Source organism: Oncorhynchus mykiss, chromosome 3 (assembly GCF_057628025.1).
Source record: "Oncorhynchus mykiss isolate SJ-2025 chromosome 3, ASM5762802v1, whole genome shotgun sequence".
NCBI classification, from domain to species: Eukaryota; Metazoa; Chordata; class Actinopteri; order Salmoniformes; family Salmonidae; genus Oncorhynchus; species Oncorhynchus mykiss.
The window spans coordinates 80,462,268-80,471,982 of record NC_143024.1 but is presented as its reverse complement, the minus strand read 5'-3'; the positions used below and the strand labels follow the sequence as shown (position 1 = coordinate 80,471,982).

At 43.1% G+C, this 9,715-nt stretch overlaps 1 pseudogene; it reads left to right on the top strand.

Moving 5' to 3' along the window:
* Nucleotides 1–2,447, top strand: part of LOC149984695 (NALCN channel auxiliary factor 1 pseudogene) — a 26,169-nt pseudogene extending 23,722 nt beyond the window's left edge.
* The last annotated feature ends 7,268 nt before the right edge of the window (nucleotides 2,448–9,715 follow it).

The window sequence follows — 9,715 nt, the reverse complement described above, 5'->3', positions numbered from 1 at the left end:
AAAGGGAGAGAGACAGAAAGGGAGAGAGAGAGGGAGAGAGAGAGAGAGGGAGGGGGGGGGCTGTGAGGGTGGGAGAGAGAGGGAGGGAGACAGAAAGGGAGAGAGAGAGAGAGAGAGAGAGAGAGAGAGAGATAGAGGGGGGGGGGGCAGTGAGGGTGGGAGAGAGAGGGAGGGGGCAGTGAGGGTGGGAGAGAGAGGGCCTTTATTGGCATGGGAAACATATGTTTAGTGAAATAGATCCTTAACAAATGTGAAATAAACATTAAAAATGAACAGTAAACATTACAAAAGTTCCAAAGGAAAAGAGGAATTTCAAAGGTCATATTATGTATATCTACAGTGCTGTAATGATGTGGAAATAGTTAAAGTACAAACAGGAAAATAAATCAGCATAAATATGGGTTGTATTTACGATGGTGTTTGTTCACACTGGTTGCCCTTTTCTTGTGGCAGCAGGTCACAAATCTTGCTGCTGTGATGGCACACTGTGGTATTTCACCCAGTAGATATGGGAGTTTATCAAAATTTGATTTGTTTTTAAATTCTTTGTGGGTCTGTGTAACCTGAGGGAAATATGTCTCTCTAATATGGTCATAGATTTGGCAGGAGGTTAGGAAGTGCAGCTCAGTTTCCACCTCATTTTGTGGGCAGTGAGCACATAGCATGTCTTCTCTTGAGAGCCATGTCTGCCTTCAGTGGCGTTTCTCAATAGCAAGTCTATGCTATTGCTTGATTTGATTTGATTTGATTTGATGCTCGCGGAGTCTGTACATAGTCAAAGCTTTCTTTAAGTTTGGGTCAATCACATCGGTCAGGTATTCTGCCGCTGTGTACTCTCTGTTTAGGGCCAAATAACATTCTAGTTTGCTCAGTTTTTCTGTGAATTATTTCCAATGTGTCAAGTAATCATCTTTTTGTTTTCTCATGATTTGGCTTGGTCTAATTGTGTTGCTGTCCTGGGGCTCTGTTTGTGTTGTGAACAGAGCACCAGGACCAGCTTGCTTAGGGGACTCTCCACATTCATCTTTATGTAGGTGATGGCTTTGTTTGGGAACCACATCCTTTTAGGTGGTTGTGAAAAAAGGAAAAAACACTCAAGGGCCTTCATCAAGGCCGATACGTCAAGCTTATTAAAGAGCAGTGAACCTAGCAAGAGCAGTGTGTAGGTTTCTTATTTTATCTCATCTTTCTCAACTGTCACCATGCACCTGCAAAAAAGATAGCTCAGATGTCCGAGTGCCTTTAGAAATTAGAATTTTAGGTGGTTGTAGAATTCTGCTCTGCATGATTATTTAGTATTTTACATTGTACACAGATTATATTTTAGCAGAATGCTCTATGCAGAGTCTCAATTTGGTGTTTGTACAATTTAGTGAATATTTTTTTTGGTGAGCGGACCCCAGACCTCACAACCATCAAGGGCAATGGGTTCTACAACTGATTCAAGTGTTTTTTTGCTAGGTCCTAATTGGTATGTCAAATTTTATGTTCCTTTTGATGGCATAGAAGGCCCTTATTGCCTTGTCTCTCAGATAATTCAAAGCTTTGTGGAAGTTACTGTGGCATGGATGTTTAAGCCGAGATACATACAGTTGTTTGTGTGCTCTAGGGCAACGGTGTCTAGATGGAATATGTATTGGTGGTCCTCGCAGCTGGACCTTTTTTGGAACACCATTTTCTTTGTCTTACAGATTTACTGTGTCGGGGCCCAGGTCTGACAGAATCTGTGCAGAAGATCTACAGTAGGTGCTGCTGAAGCACCAGATCATCAGCAAACAGTCGACATTTGACTTCAGATTCTAGTAGTGTGACTCTAGTAGTGTGACTCTAGTAGTGTGACTCTAGTAGTGTGATTCTAGTAGTGTAATTCTAGTAGTGTAATTCTAGTAGTGTGACTCTAGTAGTGTGACTCTAGTAGTGTGACTCTAGTAGTGTGATTCTAGTAGTGTAATTCTAGTAGTGTAATTCTAGTAGTGTGACTCTAGTAGTGTGACTCTAGTAGTGTGACTCTAGTAGTGTGACTCTAGTAGTGTGACTCTAGTAGTGTGATTCTAGTAGTGTAATTCTAGTAGTGTAATTCTAGTAGTGTGACTCTAGTAGTGTGACTCTAGTAGTGTGAATCTAGTAGTGGGATTCTAGTTATGTAATTCAAGTAGTGTGACCCTAGTAGTGTGACTCTAGTAGTGTGTCACCAATTCCTTTATATTTGCAGTATGTTGAAGTTGGTTCGGGCTCAAGCTGCATCCCTGTTTCACCGCACGGCCCTGTGAAAATAAATGTGTGTTTTTTGCCAATTTTAATCGCACACTTGTTGTTTGTATATGGATTTTATAATGTTCTATGTTTCCCCCCAATCTCCTCTCCCCTCTTCATCTCTATTACTTAGTGTGTTCTCCTGTCCCTCTTGAATGTCTCTTTCTTTCCCCCAGATGCCGAATCTCCCCTAAGTGTTTTCTGATGTGTGAAGAGTTCTGCAGAATGCATGGAGGGTTTTTGTAGCTTGTTGAGTCAGTAATATATTATATTACTTTATCTGTCAATGTTGTCTATGTTGTGTTTTTTGGCATCTCATGCATCTTTTCTCATCTTTAAAACTGTTGGTAGTATAGAAAGATAATACATTATATTTCTGTGGTTGGTGTATCATGTAGCATGGTGAAGGCTTTGTTGTTTGTGCATTGACGTGCCCGCGTGTGTGTGTGTGTGTGTGTGTGTGTGTGTGTGTGTGTGTGTGTGTGTGTGTGTGTGTGTGTGTGTGTGTGTGTGTGTGACGTTTGTGACGTGTGTGTGTGTGTGATGTGTGTGTGTGTGTGTGTGTGTGTATATGGATGTGGAACTCTTTGTCTCCTTGGTGTGTTTTGTATTAGTCTCTGTTGTTCTGGTCTATCTATGCTGCAGATGCCTTTATACCTTCATTAATAATTGATCTATCAGTGATTTGTGAAAACCTTGTGCCTGCTTCAAAAGACCCCCCACTTCTGCCCTCCCTCTATTAGCAGCACTGCTCTCTACCTCGGCAGCTAAACTACACCTAGGGTTGTACAATTCTGGTAATTTACCCCAAATTCCCTGGTTTTCCAGAAATCCTGGTTTAAAGATTCCGGATTTCCTGCCTAATCCCTTCTGATTCTGGAAAACCTGGACATTTTGGGAGGGTGACCGGAATTTTGCAACCCTAGCTACAACCAATCAACACTATCAGAGAGGAGACCCACTGGTTACAGATGTCAGTTTAACGTCTACTTTTGATTTAAATCAAATCAAATCAAATCAAATTTACTTATATAGCCCTTCGTACATCAGCTGATATCTCAAAGTGCTGCACAGAAACTCAGCCTAAAACCCAAACAGCAAGCAATGCAGGTGTAGAAGCACGGTGGTTAGGAAAAACTCCCTAGAAAGGCCAAAACCTAGGAAGAAACCTAGAGAGGAACCAGGCTATGGCCAGTCCTCTTCTGGCTGTGCCGGGTGGAGATTATAACAGAACATGGCCAAGATGTTCAAATGTTCATAAATGACCAGCATGGTCAAATAATAATAATCACAGTAGTTGTCGAGGGTGCAGCAAGTCAGCACCTCAGGAGTAAATGTCAGTTGGCTTTTCATAGCTGATCATTAAGAGTATCTCTACCACTCCTGCTGTCTCTAGAGAGTTGAAAACAACAGGTCTGGGACAGGTAGCACGTCCGGTGAACAGGTCAGGATTTCATAGCCGCAGGCAGAACAGTTGAAACTGGAGCAGCAGCATGGCCAGGTGGACTGGGGACAGCAAGGAGTCATCATGCCAGGTAGTCCTGAGGCATGGTCCTAGGGCTCAAGTCCTCTGATAAAGAGAAAGAAAGAGAGAAAGAGAGAATTAGAGAGAGCATACTTAAATTCACACAGGAGACCGGATAAGACAGGAGAAGTACTCCAGATATAACAAACTGACCATAGCCCCCCGACACATAAACTACTGCAGCATAAATACTGGAGGCTGAGACAGGAGGGGTCAGGAGACACTGTGGCCCCATCCCGATGATACCCCCGGACAGGGCCAAACAGGAAGGATATAACCCCACCCACTTTGCCAAAGCACATCCTCCACACGACTAGAGGGATATCTTCAACCACCAACTTACCATCCTGAGACAAGGCCGAGTATAGCCCACAAAGATGGCACAATGGCACAACCCAAGGGGGGGCGCCAACCCAGACAGGAAGATCACATCAGTGACTCAGCCCACTCAAGTGACGCACCCCTCCTACGGACGGCATGAAAGCGCACCAGTAAGTCAGTGACTCAGCCCCTGTAATAGGGTTAGACGCAGAGAATCCCAGTGGAAAGAGGGGAACCGGCCAGGCAGAGACAGCAAGGGCGGTTTGTTGCTCCAGAGCCTTTCCGTTCACCTTCACACCCCTGGGCCAGACTATACTCAATCATATGACCCACTGAAGAGATGAGTCTTCAGTAAAGACTTAAAGGTTGAGACCGAGTCTGCGTCTCTCACATGGATAGCCAGACCATTCCCTACAAATGGAGCTCTATAGGAGAAAGCCCTGCCTCCAGCTGTTTGCTTAGAAATTCTATGGACAATTAGGAGGCCTGCGTCTTGTGACCGTAGCGTACGTGTAGGTATGTACGGCAAGACCAAATCAGAGAGATAGGTAGGAGCAAGCCCATGTATTGCTTTGTAGGTTAGCAGTAAAACCTTGAAATTAGCTCTTGCCTTGACAGGAAGCCAGTGTAGGGAGGCTAGCACTGGAGTAATATGATACATTTTTTTGGTTCTAATCAGGATTCTAGCAGCAGTATTTAGCACTAACCGAAGTTTATTTTGTGCTTTATCCGGGTAGCTGGAAAATAGAGCATTGCAGGAGTCCAACCTAGAAGTAACAAAAGCATGGATACATTTTTCTGCATAATTTTTGGACAGAAAGTTTCTGATTTTTGCAATGTTACGTAGATGGAAAAAAACTGTCCTTGAAACAGTCTTGATATGTTCGTCAAAAGAGAGATCAGGGTCCAGAGTAACGCCGAGGTCCTTCACAGTTTTATTTGAGACGACTGTACAACCATTAAGATTAATTGTCAGATTCAACAGAAGATCTTTTTGTTTCTTGGGACCTAGAGTTTAAAAGTAGAATGTTTGCAGCCATCCACTTCCTTATGTCTGAAACACAGGCTTCTAGCAAGGGCAATTTTGGGGCTTCACCATGTTTCATTGAAATGTACAGCTGTGTGTCATCCGCAGTGAAAGTTAACATTATGTTTTCGAATGACATCCCCAAGAGGTAAAATATATAGAGGTAAAATATATAGTGAAAACAATAGTGGTTCTAAAACGGAACCTTGAGGAACACCGAAAAGGGTACCAATTTATATTTGGTTTAGTTGTCAACTAACGTGAAATTAAAAAATCTGTCACCCTGTCATTGGATTTAGGTTAAAATTTGACTGAAAAAAATACAAAATTCCATTACATTGATGATTTTTTGCAAATCCAATTGGTTTTCCACGTTGATTCAATGTTATCACAAATGACGGTTTTTGTTCGGTTACAGACTTATTCTAAAATGTATTTTTTTAATTCCCTCATCAATCTACACACAATACCCCATAATGACAAAGTGAAAATAGGTTTTTGGTAGATAAAAAAACTAAACAGAAATATATTATTTACATAAGTATTCAGACCCTTTGCTATGATACTTGATATTGAGCTCAGGTGCATCCTGTTTCCATTGATCATCCTTGAGATGTTTCTACAACTTGATTGGAGTCCACCTGTGGTAAATTCAATTGATTAGACATGATTTGGAAAGGCACACACCTGTCTATATAAGGTCCCACTCATTGAAATGACGTGGAAACAAGGTTGATTCAAACAGTTTTTGCCCAGTGGGGAGACCTTGAGGATTAAAGTGAAACTGAGCTGCACATCTTTAGATATCCATAAAAAGTATAAATACCTGTAGGATGGTGCCAGGTTTCCTCCATATGTGACGCTTGGCATTCAGACCAAAGAGTTCAGCCTTGGTTTCATCAGACAAGATAATCTTGTTTCCTATGGTCTGAGAATCCTTTAGGTGCCTTTTGGCAAACTCCAAGCAGGCTGTCATGTGCCTTTTACTAAGGAGTGGCTTCCGTCTTGCCACTCTACCATAAAGGCCTGATTGGTGGAGCGCTACAGAGATTGTTGTCCTTCTGGAAGGTTCTTTCATCTCCACAGGGGAACTCTGTCCATCGGGTGCACCTCCCTGACCAAGGTCCTTTTCCCCTGATTGTTCAGTTTGGCTAGGCGGCCAGGTCTAGGAAGTGTCTTGGTTGTTCCAAACTTCTTTCATTTAGGAATGAGGCCACTATGTTCTTGGGGACCTTCAATGCTGCACACATTTTTTGGTACCCTTCCCCAGATCTGTTGCTCGACACAACCCTGTCTCGGAGCTCTACGAACAATTTCTTCAACCTCATGGCTTGGTTTTTGCTCTGACATGCACTGTCTACTGTCGGACCTTATACAGTCAGGTATGTGCCTTTCCAAATCATGTCTAATCAATTGAATTTACCACAGGTGGACTCCAATCAAGTTGTAGAAACATCTCAAGGATGACCAATGGAAACAGGATGCACCTGAGCTCAATGTCAAGTATCATAGCAAAGGGTCTGAATACCTACAGTGCCTTGCGAAAGTATTCGGCCCCCTTGAACTTTGCTACCTTTTGCCACATTTCAGGCTTCAAACATAAAGATATAAAACTGTATTTTTTTGTGAAGAATCAACAACAAGTGGGACACAATCATGAAGTGGAACGACATTTATTGGATATTTCAAACTTTTTTAACAAATCAAAAACTGAAAAATTGGGCGTGCAAAATTATTCAGCCCCTTTACTTTCAGTGCAGCAAACTCTCTCCAGAAGTTCAGTGAGGATCTCTGAATGATCCAATGTTGACCTAAATGACTAATGATTATAAATACAATCCACCTGTGTGTAATCAAGTCTCCGTATAAATGCACCTGCACTGTGATAGTCTCAGAGGTCCGTTAAAAGCGCAGAGAGCATCATGAAGAACAAGGAACACACCAGGCAGGTCCGAGATACTGTTGTGAAGAAGTTTAAAGCCGGATTTGGATACAACACGATTTCCCAAGCTTTAAACATCCCAAGGAGCACTGTGCAAGCGATAATATTGAAATGGAAGGAGTATCAGACCACTGCAAATCTACCAAGACCTGGCCGTCCCTCTAAACTTTCAGCTCATACAAGGAGAAGACTGATCAGAGATGCAGCCAAGAGGCCCATGATCACTCTGAATGAACTGCAGAGATCTACAGCTGAGGTGGGAGACTCTGTCCATAGGTTAACAATCAGTCGTATATTGCACAAATCTGGCCTTTATGGAAGAGTGGCAAGAAGAAAGCCATTTCTTAAAGATATCCATAAAAAGTGTTGTTTAAAGTTTGCCACAAGCCACCTGGGAGACACACCAAACATGTGGAAGAAGGTGCTCTGGTCAGATGAAACCAAAATTGAACTTTTTGGCAACAATGCAAAACATTATGTTTGGCGTAAAAGCAACACAGCTGAACACACCATACCCACTGTCAAACATGGTGGTGGCAGCATCATGGTTTTGGCCTGCTTTTCTTCAGCAGGGACAGGGAAGATGGTTAAAATTGATGGGAAGATGGATGGAGCCAAATACAGGACCATTCTGGAAGAAAACCTGATGGAGTCTGCAAAAGACCTGAGACTTTGACGGAGATTTGTCTTCCAACAAGACAATGATCCAAAACATAAAGCAAAATCTACAATGGAATGGTTCAAAAATAAACATATCCAGGTGTTAGAATGGCCAAGTCATAGTCCAGACCTGAATCCAATCGAGAATCTGTGGAAAGAACTGAAAACTGCTGTTCACAAATGCTCTCCATCCAACCTCACTGAGCTCGAGCTGTTTTGCAAGGAGGAATGGGAAAAATGTCAGTCTCTCGATGTGCAAAACTGATAGAGACATACCCCAAGCGACTTACAGCTGTAATCGCAGCAAAAGGTGGCGCTACAAAGTATTAACTTAAGGGGGCTGAATAATTTTGCATGCCCAATTTTTCAGTTTTTGATTTGTTAAAAAAGTTTGAAATATCCAATAAATGTCGTTCCACTTCATGATTGTGTCCCACTTGTTGTTGATCCTTCACAAAAAAATACAGTTTTATATCTTTATGTTTGAAGCCTGAAATGTGGCAAAAGGTCGCAAAGTTCAAGGGGGCCGAATACTTTCGCAAGGCACTGTATGTAAATAAGATATTTCTGTATTTTTTTTTTATCTACCAAAAACCTATTTTCACTTTGTCATTATGGGGTATTGTGTGTAGATTGATGAGGGAAATAAAAAAAAAAAAATTTCAGAATAAGGCTGTAACCTAACAAAATGTGGAAAAAGTCAAGTGGTCTGAATACTTTCCCGAATGCACTGTATATCATTCCATCGAACCCCCTTTTTATCCAGCTCTCTCTCTCTCTTCTTCACTCTCTTTCTATATCCCTCTCCTTTCAACCTCTCTCTGTTTCTCATTCACTCTCTCACATCCCATTATATCTACTTTCTTCCTCTCCTCTCTCTGCTTTCTCTCCTTCTCTCTCCATCTCTTCTCCCCCCTCCCTCTCTTTGTCCTTGTCTCTATATAGGTCTAATCCTCTTGTGTGGTCTCTCAGCAGGATAAACTGTTCTTCAGCCCTCCTCTTTATTAAAGGATTTACCCCTTCACATCCCTTCCTCCTCTCCCTTCAGCCCTCTGAGGTTCCACCTGGAACCCTCACTGCAGGGCCTGCTCCCAGAGAACATCAAATGTGGTTGTGCATTGAATGAGTGCTGGTCTTTTGGTTGGGGAGAGGGGAGACAGACGGGAGGTGGATTCTCATTCTTCAGATGGATTATACCCAGATTTATTCTTAGAGAACAGAAGCAGTCAACCACTTCTTATGCTGAATACTTTCTGTGATAGCTTGTGGGTATGTGTGTGTTTGTGTCAGACCTGGGAAAAGCACAGATTGGCTTACTCTGTATTTTGGGAGGTTGTGTGTGTGTGCGTGTGTGTGTCTGTGTGTGTGTGTGTGTGCCTCCTCGAAGAGGGTGGAGAGGAGGATGTGGAGAGGAGGATGTGTAGGGGAAGATGTAGAAGGGAGGATGTGGAGGGAGAATGTGGAGGGAGGATGAGGAGGGAGAATGTGGTGAGGAGGATGTGGAGGGAGGATGTGGAGGGAGAATGTGGTGAGGAGGATGTGGAGAGGAGGGTGTGGTGAGGAGGATGTGGTGAGGAGGATGTGGAGAAGAGGATCTGGAGAGGAGGATGTGGAGTGAGGATGTGGATAAGATGATGTGGAGGGAGAAAGTGGAGATAGGATGTGGAGAAGAAGATGTGGAGGGAGGATGTGGTGCGAGAATGTGGTGAGGAGGATGTGGAGGGAGGATGTGGAGAAGAGGATGTGGAGAGGAGGATGTGGAGAGGAGGATGTGGAGAGGAGGTTGTGGAGATGAGGATGTGGTGAGGAGGATGTGGAGAAGGGGATGTGGTGAGGAGGATGTGAAGGTATGATGTGGAGAGGAGGATGTGGAGAAGAGGATGTGGAGGTAGGATGTGGAGAGGAGGATGTGTAGGGAAGATGTGGTGAGGAGGATGTGGAGAAGAGAATGTGGTGAGGAGGGTGTGGAAGGAGGATGTGGAGGGAG